The 8,562-nt window shown below is 41.0% G+C and overlaps 2 non-coding genes across 2 annotated transcripts; both read left to right on the top strand.

Annotated features, from left to right (window-relative positions):
- Positions 1 to 3,273: 3,273 nt before the first annotated feature.
- Positions 3,274 to 3,381, top strand: LOC130971867 (small nucleolar RNA R71). The gene has a single exon (XR_009083072.1). It is a non-coding gene; the product is annotated as a small nucleolar RNA R71 (small nucleolar RNA).
- A 4,736-nt stretch (positions 3,382 to 8,117) lies between these two features.
- Positions 8,118 to 8,221, top strand: LOC130972073 (small nucleolar RNA R71). Its single transcript, XR_009083273.1, has one exon. It is a non-coding gene; the product is annotated as a small nucleolar RNA R71 (small nucleolar RNA).
- The last annotated feature ends 341 nt before the right edge of the window (positions 8,222 to 8,562 follow it).

Raw genomic sequence — 8,562 nt, 5'->3', positions numbered from 1 at the left:
TCTTGTCCGCCACCTTGTAGAGTTCTTGGGCTATAACCTCATGAACTTCTATTTCTTCTCCAATCATGATGCTATGGATCATGATGGCCCGGTCTATGGTAACTTCGGACCGGTTGCTAGTGGGGATGATTGAGCGTTGTATGAACTCTAACCATCCTCTAGCCACGGGTTTGAGGTCATGCCTTCTTAATTGAACCGGCTTGCCTCTTGAATCTTGCTTCCATTGTGCGCCCTCTTCACATATGGTTGTGAGGACTTGGTCCAACCTTTGATCAAAGTTGACCCTTCTAGTGTAAGGATGCTCATCTCCTTGCATCATAGGCAAGTTGAACGCCACCCTCACACTCTCCGGACTAAAATCCAAGTATTTCCCCCGAACCATAGTGAGATAATTCTTTGGATTCGGGTTCACACTTTGGTCATGGTTCTTGGTGATCCATGCATTGGCATAGAACTCTTGAACCATCAAGATTCCGACTTGTTGAATGGGGTTGGTAAGTACTTCCCAACCTCTTCTTCGGATCTCATGGCGGATCTCCAGATATTCACCCTTTTTGAGTGAAAAGGGGACCTCGGGGATCACCTTCTTCAAGGCCACAACTTCATAGAAGTGGTCTTGATGCACCCTTGAGAGGAATCTATCCATCTCCCATGACTCGGAGGTGGAAGCTTTTGCCTTCCCTTTCCTCTTTTTAGAGGTTTCTCCGGCCTTGGATGCCATAAATGGTTATGAAAAAGCAACGCTTTTACCACACCAAACTTAAAATGTTTGCTCGTCCTCGAGCAAAAGAAGAAAGAAGAGAGTAGAAGAAGAAGAAATGAGGAAGAGGGGGAAGGTGGTGTGTTCGGCCAAGAAGGGTAAGAAAGGGTGTTTAGGTTGTGTGAAAATGAAGGGTTGAAGAAGGGTATTTATAGGAGAGAGGGGGGGTAATGGTTCGGCCATGGAGGGTGGGTTGGGAGGGAAAGTGGTTTGAATTTGAAGGGTGAGGTTGGTGGGGATTTATGAAGGATGGATGTGAGTGGTGAAGAGAAAGATGGGATTTGATAGGTGAAGGGTTTTTGGGGAAGAGGTATTGAGGTGATTGGTGAATGGGGGAAGAAGAGAGAGAGTGATGGTGGGGTCCTGTGGGGTCCACAGATCCTGTGGTGTCAAGGAAAAGTCATCCCTGCACCAAATGTTGCTCAAAATCACGTTTTGAGCTATTTCTGGCGTTAAACGCCGGGCTGGTGCCCATTCCTGGCATTTAACGCCAGGTTGTTGCCCTTTACTGGCGTTTAACGCCAGTCTGGTGCCCCTTTCTGGCGTTAAACGCCCAGAATGGTGCCAGACTGGGCGTTAAACGCCCAACAGCTAGCATTACTGGCGTTTGAACGCCAGCTTCTTCTTCTCCAGGGTGTGCTATTTTTCTTCCTGTTTTTCATTCTGTTTTTTGCTTTTTTCATTGTTTTTGTGACTTCTTATGATCATCAACCTACAAAAAAGATAAAATAACAAAAGAAAAGAGTTAACCATAAAACATTGGGTTGCCTCCCAACAAGCGCTTCTTTAATGTCATTAGCTTGACAGAGGACTCTCATGGAGCCTCAGAAATGCTCAGAACCGTGTTGGAACCTCCCAACACCAAACTTAGAGTTTGAATGTGGGGGTTCAACACCAAACTTAGAGTTTGGTTGTGGCCTCCCAACACCAAACTTAGAGTTTGACTGTGGGGGCTCTGCTTGGCTCTGTTTTGAGAGAAGCTCTTCATGCTTCCTCTCCATGATGATAGAGGGATGTCCTTGGGCCTTAAACACCAAGGATTCTTCATTCACTTGAATGATCAACTCTCCTCTATAAACATCAATCACAGCCTTTGCTGTGGCTAGGAAGGGTCTGCCAAGGATGATGGATTCATCCATGCACTTCCCAGTCTCTAGGACTATGAAGTCAGTAGGGATGTAATGGTTCTCAATCTTCACCAAAACATTCTCTACAAGTCCATGAGCTTGTTTTCTTGAATTGTCTGCCATCTCTAATGAGATTCTTGCAGCTTGCACCTCAAGGATCCCTAATTTCTCCATTACAGAGAGGGGCATGAGGTTTACACTTGACCCTAAGTCACACAAGGCCTTCTTGAAGGTCATGGTGCCTATGGTACAAGGTATAGAAAACTTCCCAGGATCCTGCCTCTTTTGAGGCAGTTTCTGCCTAGACAAGTCATCCAGTTCTTTGGTGAGCAAAGGTGGTTCTTCCTTCCAAGTCTCATTTCCAAATAACTTGTCATTCAGTTTCATTATTGCTCCAAGGTATTTAGCAACTTGCTCTTCAGTGACATACTCATCCTCTTCAGAGGAAGAATACTCATCAGAGCTCATGAATGGCAGTAGTAAGTCCAATGGAATCTCTATGGTCTCATTTTGAGCCTCAGATTCCCATTGTTCCTCATTGAGGAACTCAGAGGAGATTGGTGCACGCCCACTGAGGTCTTCCTCAGTGGCGTCTTCCTCCTCTCTTTCCTCTCCATATTCGGCCATGTCTATGGCTTTGCACTCTCCTTTTGGATTTTCTTCTGTATTACTTGGGAGAGTGCTAGGAGGGAGTTCAGTAACTTTCTTGCTCAGCTGACCCACTTGTCCTTCCAAATTTCTGATGGAGGACCTTGTTTCATTCATGAAACTTTGAGTGGTCTTTATTAGATCAGAGACCATTGTTGCTAAGTCAGAAGTATTCTGCTTAGAACTCTCTGTCTGTTGCTGAGAAGATGATGGAAAAGGCTTGCCATTGCTAAACCTGTTTCTTCCACCATTATTGTTATTGAAACCTTGTTGAGGTCTCTCTTGATTCTTCCATGAGAAATTGGGGTGATTTCTCCATGAAGAATTGTAGGTGTTTCCATAGGGTTCTCCTAGGTAATTCACCTCTTCCATTGAAGGGTTCTCAGGATCATAGGCTTCTTCCTCAGATGAAGCTTCCTTAGTACTGCTTGGTGCATTTTGCATTCCAGACAGACTTTGAGAAATCAAATTGACTTGTTGAGTCAATATCTTGTTCTGAGCCAATATGGCATTCAGAGTGTCAATCTCAAGAACTCCTTTCTTCTGACTAGTCCCATTGTTCACAGGATTTCTTTCAGAAGTGTACATGAACTGGTTATTTGCAACCATTTCAATCAATTCTTGAGCTTCTGCAGGCGTCTTCTTCAGATGAAGAGATCCTCCAGCAGAGCTATCCAAAGACATCTTGGATAGTTCAGAGAGACCATCATAGAAAATACCTATGATGCTCTATTCAGAAAGCATGTCTGAAGGACATCTTCTGATTAATTGTTTGTATCTTTCCCAAGCTTCATAGAGGGATTCTCCATCCTTCTGTCTGAAGGTTTGGACTTCCACTCTAAGCTTACTCCATCTTTGTGGTGGAAAGAACTTTGCCAAGAAGGCATTGACTAGCTTTTCCCAAGAGTCCAGGCTTTCTTTAGGTTGAGAATCCAACCATATTCTAGCTCTGTCTCTTACAGCAAAAGGGAATAGCATCAGTCTATAGACCTCAGGGTTAACCCCATTAGTCTTGACTGTGTCACAGATTTGCAAGAATTCAGTTAAGAACTGATGAGGATCTTCCATTGGAAGTCCATGGAACTTGCAATTCTGTTGCATTAGAGAAACTAATTGAGGCTTAAGCTCAAAGTTGTTTGCTCCAATGGCAGGGATAGAGATGCTTCTCCCATAAAAATCAGGAGTAGGTGCAGTGAAGTCACCCAGCACCTTCCTTGCATTGTTGGCATTGTTGTTGTTTTCGGCTGCCATGTGTTCTTCTTCCTTGAAGAATTCGGTCAGGTCCTCTAAAGAGAGTTGTGCCTTGGCTTCTCTTAGCTTTCTCTTCAAGGTTCTCTCGGGTTTAGGGTCAGCTTCAACAAGAATGCCTTTGTCTCTGCTCCTGCTCATATGAAAGAGAAGAGAACAAGAAAATGTGGAGTCCTCTATGTCACAGTATAGAGATTCCTTGAAATGTCAGAGGAAAAGAGAAATAGAAAGAAGAAGGAGAAGATGAATTCGAACTTTAATTAGATAAGGTTCGAATTGTGCATTTAGAAGGAGTGGTACTCCATAAATAGAAGGATGTGGGAAGGAGGGAAGAGAATTTTCAAAAATTCATTTAAAAGATTTTGAAAACATTTTGAAAATTTGATTGATAATTTTCGAAAATTAAAAGTGAAAAAGAAATCAAGTGATTTTTGAAAAAGATTTTAAAATTAGAAATTAAAAAGATTTGATTGAAAACTATTTTGAAAAAGATGTGGTTAAAAAGATTTAATTGAAAAGTTATGGTTTTAAAAAGATGTGATTGAGAAGATATGATGTGAAAACAATTTTAAAAGATATGATTTGAAAACAATTTTAAAAAAGATTTGATTTTAAAATAAATGACTTGCCTAACAAGAAAAGATATGATTCAAAACATTAAACCTTTCTCAACAGAAAAGGCAACAAATTTGAGATGTTCAATCAAATCATTAATTGTTAGTAAGTATCTTTGAAAAAGGAAAGAAATTAATTTTGAAAACATTTGATTGAAAAGATATGATTTGAAAAAGATTTGATTTTGAAAAACTTTGAAAACTTGAAAAAAAAATTGATTTTGAAAACAGAATCTTCCCCCTAGCACCATCCTGGCGTTAAACGCCCAGAATGGTATACATTCTGGCGTTTAACGCCCAAAATGCTACCTTTTTGGGCGTTAAACGCCCAACCAGGTACCCTGGCTGGCGTTTAAACGCCAGTCTGCCTTCTTCACTGGGCATTTTTGAATGCTCAGCTTTTTCTGTATAATTCCTCTGCAGTATGTTCTGAATCTTCAATTCTTTGTATCATTGACTTGAAAAGACACAAATTAAAAAAATATTTTTGGATTTTTAATAATCAAAATGCAAAAGGAATCAATTAACAATGCATGCAAGACACCAAACTTAGCAGTTTGTATACTACTGACACTAACTATATGAGAATGCATATGAGACACACAAAATGCTTCAAGTCAATAGAATTCAAAGATTAGAACACAAAAATCATCAAGAATTACTTGAGGAACCTTAAGACACATGAATGAATGCATGCAATTGACACCAAACTTAAGATGAGACACTAGACTTAAGCAGGAAACATCAAATATTTTTGGTTTTTATGATTTTGTAAATTTTTTTGTGTTTTTCGAAAATTAAGTGGGAAAAGGTATCAAAATCCTTGATGAGAATTCCAGGAATCAGTGCAATGCTAGTCTAAGACTCCGGTCCAGGAATTAGACATGACTTCACAGCCAGCCAAGCTTTCAAGGAAAGCTTCGGTCCAAAACACTAGACATGACCAAAGGTCAGCCAAATCTTAGCAGATCACTGCTCCAAGGGCAAAATTGATGAGAATCAACAAGCTCTTGTGGTGATAAGTTGAAACCTCGGTCCAATCAGATTAGACATGGCTTCTCAGCCAGCCAGATTTCAACAAATCATCATGAAACTCTAGAATTCATCTTCAAGAATTTCGAAAAAAATAAATACCTAATCTAAGCAACAAGATGAACCGTCAGTTGTCCAAACTAGAACAATCCCAGGCATTGTTACCAAAAGCTTGCTCAAAACTTGAACAATCCCCGGCAACGGCGCCAAAAACTTGGTGCGCGAAATTGTGAACAATACTTTTCACAACTCTCATAATCCCTGGTCATGAACTCCAAAAACTTGGTGGTTCAATTCCATGGCATTACACAACTTCGCACAACTAACCAGCAAGTGCACTGGGTCGTCCAAGTAATACCTTACGTGAGTAAGGGTCGATCCCACGGAGATTGTTAGCATTGAAGCAAGCTATGGTCATCTTGTAAATCTTAGTCAGGCAGACTCAAATGTATATGATGATGAACGAAAATAACATAGAAGATAAAGATAGTGATACTTATGTATATCATTGGTGTAAGAGCTTCAGACAAGCGTATGAAGATGCCTTCCCTTCCGTCTCTCTGCTTTCCTACTGCCTTCATCCAATCCTTTCTTACTCCTTTCCATGGCAAGCTCGTGTAGGGTTTCACTGTTGTCAGCAGCTACCTCCCATCCGCGCAGTGAAAGCTAATGCACGCACTCTGTCACAGTGCTGCCAATCACCGGTTTGGTTCCCTCCCCTACCGGAATAGAATCACTCTTTTGCGTCTGTCACTAACGCCCAGTAGGTTACAGGTTTGAAGCACGTCACAGTCATTCAATCATTGAATCCTACTCAGAATACCACAGACAAGGTTAGACCTTCCGGATTCTCTTGAATGCCGCCATCAGTTCTTGCCTATACCACGAAGACTCTGATCTCACGGAATGGCTGGCTCGTTTGTCAGGCGAGCACTCGGTTGTCAGGCGATCAACCATGCATCATGCAATCAGAAATCCAAGAGATATTCACCAAGCCTCGAATGCTTGTAGAACAAGAATGGTTGTCAGTCACCTTGTTCATGGGTGAGAATGGTGATGGGCGTCAATCATCACCTTCATCAAGTTGAAGAACAAGTGATATCTTGGATAAAGAACAACCGGAATTGAATGGAAGAACAAATAGTAATTGCATTAATACTCGAGGTACAGCAGAGCTCCACACCTTAATCTATGGTGTGTAGAAACTCCACCGTTGAAAATACATAAGAACAAGGTCTAGGCATGGCCGTGAGGCCAGCCCCCAAATGATCTAAGAACTCGATGTCCAAAGATGATCAAAGGATCTAAAAATAATCCAAAGATGAAATACAATAGTAAAAGGTCCTACTTATAGAAAACTAGTACATAGATGAGTAAATGACATAAAAATCCACTTCCGGGCCCACTTGGTGTGTGTTTGGGCTGAGCAATGAAGAAATTTCGTGTAGAGACTCTCCTTGGAGTTAAACGCCAGCTTTACTGCCAGTTTGGGCGTTTAACTCCCAATTAGGTGCCAGTTCCGGCGTTTAACGCTGGAATTTCTTGAGGTGACTTTGAACGCCGGTTTGGGCCATCAAATCTTGGGCAAAGTATGGACTATTATATATTGCTGGAAAGCCCAGGATGTCTACTTTCCAATGCCGTTGAGAGCGCGCCAATTGGGCTTCTGTAGCTCCAGAAAATCCACTTTGAGTGCAGGGAGGTCAGAATCCAACAGCATCTGCAGTCCTTTTGAGTCTCTGGATCAGATTTTTGCTCAGGTCCCTCAATTTCAGCCAGAAAATACCTGAAATCACAGAAAAACACACAAACTCATAGTAAAGTCCAGAAAAGTGAATTTTAACTAAAAACTAATAAAAAATATACTAAGAAATCAACTAAAACTACTAAAAACATACTAAAAACAATGCCAAAAAGCATACAAATTATCCGCTCATCACCTTGCACTCTCTTTTTTAATTCTCTTCTGTATTGCTTAGGAGAGTACTAGGAGGAGTTTCAGTGACTCTTTTACTCAGCTGGTCCACTTGTGCCTCCAAATTTCTAATGGAGGACCTTGTTTTATTCATGAAACTTAGAGTGGCCTTAGATAGATCAGAGACTATGTTTGCTAAGCTAGAAGGGTTCTGCTCAGAATTCTCTGTCTGTTGCTAAGAGGATGATGGAAAAGGCTTGCTATTGTTTAACCTGTTTCTTCCACCATTATTAAAGCCTTGTTGAGGCTTTTTTTGATCCTTCCATGAGAAATTTGGATGATTTCTCTATGAGGGATTACAGGTGTTTCCATAGGCTTCACCCATGTAATTCACCTCTGCCATTGCAGGGTTCTCAGGATCATAAGCTTCTTCTTCAAAAGATGCTTCTTTAGTACTATTGGATGTATTTTGTAATCCATTCAGACTCTGAGAAATCATATTGACTTATTGAGTCAATATTTTGTTCTGAGCCAATATGGCATTCAGAGCATCAATTTCAAGAACTTCCTTCCTCTGAGGTGTCCCATTACTCACAAGATTCCTTTCAGAGGTGTACATGAACTGGTTATTTGCAACCATTTTAATGAGTTCCTGAGCTTCTGCAGGCATTTTCTTCAGGTGAATAGATCCACCTGCAGAATGGTCCAATGACATCTTAGACAATTTAGATAGACCATCATAGAATATATCCAGGATGGTCCATTCTGAAAGCATGTCAGAATGACACTTTTTGGTCAGTTGCTTGTATCTCTCCCAAACTTCATAGAGGAATTCATCTTCTTTCTGTCTGAAGGTTTGAATATCCACTCTAAGCTTGCCCAGCATTTGAGGAGGAAAGAACTTAGCTAAGAAAGTCGTGACCAGCTTATCCCAAGAGTTCAGGCTATCTCTAGGCTGAGAGTCCAACCATATTCTAGCTCTGTCTCTTACAGCAAAAGGGAAAAGCATAAGCTTATAGACCTTGGAATCAACTCCATTGGTCTTAACAGTATCACAGATCTGCAAGAATTCAGTTAAGAATTGAAAAGGATCTTCTGATGGAAGTCCTGAAACTTGCAATTCTATTGCATCAGAGAAACTAATTGAGGCTTTAGCTCAAAATTGTTTGCTCCAATGGCATGGATTGAGATGCTTCTTCCATGAAAGTTAGAATTTGG

The sequence above is a fragment of the Arachis stenosperma genome, chromosome 3 (assembly GCF_014773155.1).
Source record: "Arachis stenosperma cultivar V10309 chromosome 3, arast.V10309.gnm1.PFL2, whole genome shotgun sequence".
Lineage (NCBI taxonomy): Eukaryota > Viridiplantae > Streptophyta > Magnoliopsida > Fabales > Fabaceae > Arachis > Arachis stenosperma.
This window is presented reverse-complemented; position numbering and strand designations above follow the sequence as displayed.